The 9,566-nt window shown below is 37.6% G+C and overlaps 1 long non-coding RNA gene across 1 annotated transcript; it reads left to right on the top strand.

Annotated features, from left to right (window-relative positions):
• Positions 1-796: 796 nt before the first annotated feature.
• Positions 797-2,596, top strand: LOC137480425 (uncharacterized). Its single transcript, XR_011002915.1, has 2 exons — positions 797-1,368; positions 2,458-2,596. It is a non-coding gene; the product is annotated as an uncharacterized lncRNA (long non-coding RNA).
• Positions 2,597-9,566: the final 6,970 nt, after the last annotated feature.

Here is a 9,566-nt window from a genome sequence, read left to right on the forward strand (position 1 = left end):
GGAACAGTTTGCCCAGGAAAAGGATTGAGTCAACATCCCTCAAGGTATTTAAAAGATGTGCAGATGTGACACTTGAGGATTTGTTTTAGTAGTGGCAGCACTAAGTTTATGGTTGAACTCCATTTCAAGGATTTTTCTGACCTAAATTACTCTATTATATTCAATTTTTTATATTATTCTCACACACTCACAATTCAACATAAACTTGAAATGCCAGCAAAAATCAGTCTCACGGGTAGACTCTGATACTGTTCATACATTTAAGGTGATTTCTACTAGTGGAAAAGACACATATACATCTTATGGAGCTTACTGTATGGAAATACTAACATGATGATGTGATCCAAGGATAAAACTTACTTAAAACTAGGTAGGCATTTTATGGGAAAAAAGTCCTCTTTTAAAAATAATGAATTAATTTTTTGATCTTTTATCACTCTGACTATGGTAGTAAGAGAAAACATCTTACATTTTATGATAGTACATTAGGATACACTACTCTAGATATAGGTACATCATCTGCTCTGTGACTTAGGAGCCCTTGTTTGCTAAATAACATGTTTGATGATGGAATGTCTCTCAGTCATGCTTGCCCCCAAGATATTTTGAGTTATAAAATCTGAGTCTGAAGACCTGACAATACATAAGAGGAAATACAGCACTGCGTTTACTTGCCTACTCAATGGTCAGCAACAAAATATCAGTTCTATGTAAATATGAATCTTACAGAAGGTAAAAATTGCAATTATCTAATGTTGAAATGCAGATGACTTTATCTTTTTTGGAATTTGATTTTTTTAAACATTTCTGTGAATGTTTCATATGGAGAATGCTTTCATCTGGACAAATAGTGTTATCTCTGACTTATAAGTAAATATTTTGGGTAAAAATGTTTTCTGTTTACTGCTGTCATTCTAAACTTAGTCTAGAATACTCAGATCAAGAATAGAACCATTATATTGGTTTTTCTGTTTGATTTAATTTGCTTATGTCTTGGAGGAGCATAATTTAAGGTGGGGAAATGATAGAATAGCAAGGATAAAAAGAATACATCCTGCTGAAGTCCCTTACATATACCTCTCTGACTGCATAAGGTGCACAAAACTTCTTGTAAACTGCTGTTTTCATGGTTCTCCAAGTTATTTCTTCTGTATGAAGTTCATTATCAGTCCTTTTATAATAAGAAGAATTGAAAACCAATAAATCTGATATTTCCAAACTGGAATCATTGTGAGCTATCCGTAGTCCTTTGATCTTGCATTCCAAAATAGTACTGTATATTCTTTGTAGGGCCTCACTGCCTTCTCATTGATGTGAAACAGCAGAAAAAGCAGATTGGTCTAAATATTTTTCAGAGGCCACAAGAAGGTCATTTACAGAAATGTTTCTAGTACATTTCGAATATCTCTTTTCTTTTCTCTTTATTTAGCTTTTCTCTCATAACATGATAATTTGTGATATGCATCTGGTACCTTTTTCTTTTCTTGAAAGTTATTGTAATTCTTTCATTTCTAACCTTCAATTTATGTTCCATTGTGGCTTACTGAAATTATTTCCTATTGCACACATTCCCCAGTTCAGATAGTTTTATTATTGTGCCCTTTTCAATTCACTGAGGGCACCTTTACATCCTGATGGAATTTCTTCAAAACATAGCTGACCTAAATCTTAATGGGATATGTAGTATCATTTCCCAAGAAGATTTCTGTTTCATTGTGTGATCCTGGAAGATCATTCTTAAGTATCACAGATATGAAATCATTATGAAATGAATTTCCCATGAAAGTAACCTCTCACCCAGGAGAGATGAAACATTTGCTTTGTATGTACCATCTCTTCTGAGTGAGAATAATAGCACAGTGTCTGTGAAAATATATTGGGATATATTATTTTATGTTATACCAGGGTGGAAAAAGAACACTAAAACATTCTTTAAAATTAGATTAAATAATTTCTACTGCGTTAGTATTTATAAAGTGACACATTGTCTAAAAATAATACAAGGAACACTTGGAAATTATTTCACTTACAAAAATTCAGGATTCATAAGACTTTGCAATACCAGTGCAGACAACAAAATGAACTTGCTTCTTTGTCTGTTCATTATAATAGAATTTAGTTCAGTGATCATGGGATCTTATTTTTGCTGTGTGTCTATGTTTTTTGTTCACAGAACAGAGTCCTTTCTTGAACTGGTCTGTATTCAAGTATGACCCTAGACTGCTTTCTGAACACCACTTGTGCCCTGTTTGAAAATTGAGTTAAATTTTCTTTTGTTAGAGTTTCCTGTGATCACAATGACTCATTTCAAACTAAATTCTTTGCAGTACCATTCCAAAGAGAAAGTCTTCCTATCCCTATGACATGGTTAGGATACAAGAGGAAATTTAGGTTACAAATACTCCATAATTGTAGGCAACTTGATTCATGCTGCTTTGTATTGTGGTGATTACACAGGTTCAGGACACTGATTCCCATTGAACTCGGCTGAAACAGTGAATGCTTGAAGTGTGAAGCAAAAAAGCTCTCAAGGTCTCACACCAAGAAGAGGAAGGAATACATAAACTAGACTATTCTTGCTGTCCTTTGAACTGTGTCACTGAGACTGGTTTCAGAGCAAGGTAGCCTTAGTCACCTGCTTTTTGTCTGTGGGAACAGAGATTGATTATGACTTGATTAAGTTACCTGACCTATCTTGCAGGGAATCAGATTGATCTACTGGAATACTTTCTTCTTTCAAGAATGAGCTGGTTCTTGTGCACTAAGAAAGTTCTATTCTGGAATCCCCTTCCTTGCTCCCTATCTAAACTTCTTCCCTTTCAGACCTCATTCCAAGGTTTTCTCTTCTTGCTTTATTGCCTCCTCTTGCTCTAGCCTGACTCAGCAACAAGACAAGTTAACTGATATTGAAAATAATTTATATTCACAAAGATCATGAGAGTTCTGGCATGTCTTTTCACTTCTGCTAGTAGAATTTAAGCTAAAATAAATTTGGTTGAAGTGGCCCATATTTCTGGCAGATTGTGCAAGTTTTTCATACACCTTTGTTTCTTCCTACTTCTTCCATCCCATAACAGTTCTGCTGTGGTCATGATAATATTAAAGTTGAAACACTTTATCAGTGTTGCAAGAAGGTACTGGTGTATGTATAAGAGCACAAAAATTAAGGTAATCTTATAACCATCACACACCAAAGTGAACAGTTCTGGTGCAGACACATTCCATAGAGCAAGGCAAATTTCTAGAACCAGAGGAACCCCAGGAGAGCACCAATATGCTCTATTGACAGGGGGAAAGGAGCCAACAAAACATCAATGTTGAACATGAGGAGAACAGACTTCAGATTGCTCAGGGAACTAGTTAGTAAGGACCCCATGGAAAATATTTTTGAAGGTACTGGGGTCCATCAGTGCTCGTCATTTTTCAATGGCCACCTCCTAAAAGCACAGCAGCAGGGAATTCCAAAATATTGAAAGTCAAGCAGCTATGAGAGAAGGCCATCTTAGCTTTGGAGCTAAGCCAGAAAAAGTAGTTTTATGCCCAGTGGAAACAAGATTGGGTGACATGGGAGGAATACAGTGATGCTGCTCACCTCTGTAGGGAGAAAATTCGTATGGCCAAAGATCAACTGGTATTATTGGAAAACACCTGCACGACAATGACAATCAGTCACAGCCACCACAACTTCATGAGGGGAAGGTCTTGTTTGTCAGACTTATTTTCTTTTGAGTATAAATAGCCCACCTAGCTGACCAAGGAAGCAATTTATGTGATCTTTTTGGATTTCAGCAAAGCTTTTAATAATGTCTCTCACAGTATCCCTCTGGACAAAATGTCCAGCACACGGGTGGATAAACACATCATGAGATGTGTGAACAATTGGCTCACAGGTTGAGCACAAAAGGGAATTGTAATGAATGAGGTGACACCAGACTGACAACCTGTCACTAGGGGGATTCCATAGGGCTCCATCCTTGGCCCTGTGATCTTCAATATCTACATAAATGACTTGGACATAAAACTTGAAGGAATACAAAGTAAGTTTGCCAATGACATTAAATTGGAGAGGGTCTGCAAAGAGACCTCAACAAATCAGAGGGCAGGGCAATCACCAGCCATATGAAGTTTAACAAAAACAAGTGCCAGATTCTGCACCTGGGATGAGTCATCCCTGAATGTCCACAGAGACTGGAGAATGAGAGGCTGGGGAGCAGTATTGCAGAAAGACAACTGAGGGTCTTGGTTAATGGCAAGTTGAACCTGAGCCATCAGTGCCCTGGCAGCCAGGAGGGCCAACCCTGTCCTGGGGGGAATTGCCAACCTGGCAAGGGAGGGGATTGTCCCTCTCTGCTCTGCACTGGGGCAGTCTCACCAGGAGTACTGTGTAAAGAAGGATATAAAACTATTAGAAAGCAACCAGAGTAGAGCTGAAATGATGGTGAAAGGCCTTGAGGGGAAGCTGTATGAGGAGGAACTGAGGTCACTTGTTCTGTTCAGCCTGGAGAAGAGGAGACGGAGGGGAGACCTCATTGCAGTTACAACTTCCTTGTGGGGGGAGGTGGGAGGGGGCAGACACTGATCTCTTCTTTGTGGTTACCAGTGATACAACTCAAGGAAATGGCGTGAAGCTGTGTAAGGGGTGATTTACATTGGATATTAGGAATAAATTCTTCACCCAGAGGGTGTTTGGGCTCTGGAATGGACTCCCCAGGGAAGGGGTCACAGCACTGACAGAATTCAAAAAGTATTTGGCCCATGACCTCAGACACAAAGTGTGAGGGGCTTTCCTGCGCAGGACCAGGATTTGGACTTGATGATACTTGTGGATCCCTTACTACTCAGGAAATTCTATGATTCTACAAAATAAAATGAAACAAAACAAAAAGAGAAAAAGGAACATATCTTAATTGACCAAAGATTTAGACATTTTTTAATCAGATGTTCATTTAAGTGATATAGAAGAAGACAATACACTCAAATTGTTGAAGTGAAAATTTTTTATAAAGAGGGCTAAGTCACTGTCACAGGTATACTGATCAATACTATTCAGTTAGAGAAATTAAATTAAAACCTCTCTGTACTCAAATGCAAACCGACAAAAATGGAAGAAGGGAACATAAAGAAAGGACTTAGTCATAAATGAAAAATTTTAAATCAATACCACAGAGGTGGTCCGTGCATATTTTTCTTTAAAGGAAAAATTCAGTTGCCATGATACCTCTCAAAACCTCTGCTTTCTCAGAAATTGGATCTCACTTCTGATCGATGGTGGAGGTCTGGAAAAGTCTTTTTCATATGAATGACAGTTTGGAAATCCTACAAAGATGGAGTATTTACTCCAGTAGATGTTTTTTGCTATAACTCTAATTTTTTTACTGTATTTTGCATAACCATTGTAATTGCATCACAGCTGTGTGTATAAATAAGAATTTCAAGCAGTTTTAATGTTTTTCAGATGAACTTCAGAGAGCTATTTGCATCTCTGGCAATAGCTCTTTTCAGGCATAAACACTACTTTCTGAGCTGGAAAATAATAAAATCATATTCTGCTGTTACATTGAAAACTATTAACAAAGCTGATTCTCTTACTGGTCAGAGTACTTTCCTTCTAGTCATTCCATTGCTTGGGAAAGCATTCAAAATGTATGGATTGCCTTTAGACCATTTTACACCTAAGCCATGGCTGTCTGGATTGACTCCCTGTGTCATTCCTCTCTCTTTCCATTTTGTCATTGACATAATAGAAGAAAATGAAAGTAATTACAATTAGACTGACAGTAAAACTGAAAACTCCAACTATGCCCTGGAGCATCTGCTCCTGTGCACAATCTCTGGCCAAAGGCTCATGTGAGTTGCTAGTAAATTAACAAAAGCAACGTTCAAGAGCATCCTGCTTGCAACACCTGCCTATAACTGCGTTCTGTTCTGGAGAAATGAGGGACCACTAGTAGAAAAATTCATGCTATAGAAATTTTTAGGAAATCCACAAAAGGATCTTCTGGATCTTCTTTGTTTTTTCACACTGTGTGAATTTTAGGGTATGAAAACCTGTGTTATAAGCGTGCAAAAATAAAATGATGAAATATAGTAATATAACCTCTTTGCAAGGTCTTTTTACTCTTGAACTTTACTTGTCTTTAAGTGTCCCTAGCCATATGGTCAAAGCAAAATAAGGAGAAGAAAAGTTTGTCTAGAATGAAGTTCATTGTTTTGGGTTGAGAATAACTACTTTGGGTTTAAGACTGGTGATAAAATCAAATTTTAAGCAAGGAGACTGGATAAGGGAAGTGAAAGTGACAGCAGCTGAAGCAGGAGGAAAAGCCCGAAAATTTCAAGTGCTGAAAATCATTTGGGTGAGAAGACTTGGGTAACTTTTCCTCTAGAATTTTATGCAAACTGACACACACTCAGCTTGATTGTGGAGACTTAGTAATAACTGTAATTCAATACCTAACACTATGGGTAGAAACTGAGAGAGGACTGAAAAAGTGTTTACAAACTGACTAGTCCTTGAAAATGTGCAAATATGTAGATCATATGTCTGAAAGTACTGAGCAAATAGAAATTGCATCCTAATGCTAAGTAGGTTTTCTAGGCTTAGCTATTGTTAACCTAGGTTTTTTTTTGGGTTTTTTTTTGAGGGAGAAAAGGTGTTTGAGACAAGCTCCAGTGTATGAATGGCTTGCATATAAACACTAGTATTTTGGTCACTGTGAGACACCTGTCTTGACTCTGCTGTAAAAACTGATATAGATTATGGCAAACTAGAACAATATTGGGGTATTTAAGCAAGAAGATGGTATCTGAGTCTATAATAAGAAAATTGAGAAATTTTTGTCAAGTATAATTTGGAAATCAGCACAATTATCTATGTGTTTATTTTGATTCTACTTACTTTGAGATATTAATTATCTGTTTTTAATTACTTTGTGGTTGTATTGCTGAATTCAGTTTTTGTCACACAAAGTGATAAAGTTAGTCAGGTACAGGCTTTGTGATTGCTAAATCTGTTCAGACTGATTCCGTGCCTTTCATATACCTAGAAATTATTTTGAGGGCACCTGTGATCTTGGGAATGGAGGAGTGGCTGGCTTGTTTCCCGCATCCTTCTCTATGCTCTCTTTGGGACATAAAATTGATATTTTTCTAGTTGACTTTTCTAATTCTGAGAACTTCCGTTCACTGCTGTCTTTTCAAGTTGGTGAAACATCTTTGTGATGACTTTAGCCATGTTACTCTGCAATGCTGAATATTTGGTTAAAAACTCTGGACCTGTACATGTTTATCTTATTGAAGCAGGCCCTGACTAAACTTTTTTCTAATCACACCCTTCCTCTCCAAGCAATGTTTCCAAGCATATGGACTTCGGACACCAACTTGCCACTGAAAATCTGCAGGGGGAAGAAAGGCCAAATATAGCAGTCTTTGCTTCATTACTAGAATGCCCACTGCACTGACTACTCAGCCAAAGCTTTTCTTGGCTTTCCTTTTGCTTCAGTGTACACCAGTACCTCCCCATTGGCCTTCACTTATCCTTCCATTTTTCACGCCAGTGAAGCATTGGCCTTTCAAATGCTCCTTGAGTTCTTCTTTGTAATAAATATATGGTTACCTGCACTTCTTTGAGCTTCTCTCCTTGCATTTGAGCTTAGTTGGGGTTCTTTAACCTGTCTGGAGACTTTCTGCTATGACTGCTCATTTTACTGCACTTAGATCATTTGATTCAACACTTGACAATCTTTTTTGATAATCTTGTGCTTTAAGGAAGCTACCCTTGAAGATCAATCAGACTTCATGAGCTCCTCAATCTTCTATGCAACTTATGAAATCCTGCCAGCAATTCACTGAATAGACTGAAAACAGTTCTGAAGTCTGAACATTCTCCTGCTGTTTGCTTCCCTGTCTGTTCTCCTGCTGCTTGCTTCCCTGTCTTACCTCAAGATCTTTAATTCTTCAATCTACTCATCACAGCAGCATAGATTGTCAGTGACTATCATATCCCTAAACAGTTCTTGCTATGTAGTAGAGCACCTTCCTGGCTGGTCTATCCCCTAAGTTTTGGGGAAAAAAATAACACACTTTAAAAACTTTCTTGATTAGGTGTGTTTCAGAGTGCTGTTTTTTCAGTAGATATCAAAGTGGTAAAATTCCTCTATGAGAATGAATATTTGTGACTGGAGCATCTTCCGGCTGTCTGGATGATGCTTAGTATATTTTGAATAATGCTCAGTCTATTTTTTCTATTTTTTGGTAGCTGCCACAGTCATTCCTTAATAGATCACTTTGACCTTTTACAGATCCTGTTTCAGATTATGATTCTGTATGAGAGCTCTACGTATTCTTTTTGTTCCTTTATGTATAATGAAATAATTTTTCTTCCCTTTTTCCTGAAAATCACACCTGTCTCACCTGTCTCAATCCTGTCTCACACCTCCATTAAAAAAAACGATCTCTTTCTTTTCTGATTTGTTGCCCCCATTTTGCAGGTATCACAGGTTCCTTGACAGCAGTCTGCTCTTTGAAGATCATTATGGTTTTGTAGGAGCCAAAATGTTTTGGTAGCTTGAGAGCAATGGATTCACTGACAGGATATATGTGTTCCTCCTGTAGCCCTTCTCCTTGATTTGATTGAGAATCTCCCACCTGTCCCTGTCCTCTTTACCTGAGTCCTCAGAGACATATCATCAACCTTGATCTCATTGTCCCTGAGCAGTGTTTTTCGTTCTTATGTGGTTGTAGCAATGGGCAACAAGGAGCAGTAACTCAAGAGCTAGATGAGTTTCAGCAGTCTCTGCAAGGTTGAGGATCCCCTCCCTGAGCAAGTGCTAAGCCTCCTTCAAACAGCAAACTTGTTTGGAAGGCGTGTTTGAGTGCAAGGTTGCACTTTTTTCTGTATTCTGACTTACAGCCATTTTTTAAAAAATATGTACATATTCTAATGAAGAGAAACCATTTTTTCACTCATTTTATTGAAAATAAACCCACTTTAAAAATCTAATTTCTTCTTGTAACCCTCACTCAAATAGAGACTTTATTGTTTCCTACTGTTCCCCTTAAGGAACCGAATGGTCTCTTTCACATGTTTGGAGAATTCTCTGAGAACTACTATATGAAAATACCTTCTATGGAGAGTTGAATTACTTCTTCAGGTGCACTGTTTATGTGCCAGTAGTGCAGTCAAGATGTTATCTTTGATATTTCAGAGATTGTTGCTTCAGTTCAAGACTCGTAAAATGTAATGGCTATTCTTTTTTGGAACCTTTCACTTTATTGCAGCTTGTATAACTGTATGAAATGTGTAGCTTATTTTCTGGCACTTCTGTAAATGTGCAGCTTGCCCTAGAAGTTTGGATTAAAAGGTAATTTCAGGCCTAATGAATATGAAGGGCCAGTTTTTGTGATTCATATTGGCCCAGACTTCTTCTTGATGTTGGTGGATGCTTAGAGAGAAAAAAGAACTGGAAGTTTAGACCTGATGCTGCTCAGCCATCTGTATTTGAATATTTCTCTTTAAATAAGAGGGCCTTCAGTCTATTTAGATTAGGTAGCAGACTAACTGGACTGAA

Source organism: Anomalospiza imberbis, chromosome 1 (genome assembly GCF_031753505.1).
Source record: "Anomalospiza imberbis isolate Cuckoo-Finch-1a 21T00152 chromosome 1, ASM3175350v1, whole genome shotgun sequence".
NCBI classification, from domain to species: domain Eukaryota; kingdom Metazoa; phylum Chordata; class Aves; order Passeriformes; family Viduidae; genus Anomalospiza; species Anomalospiza imberbis.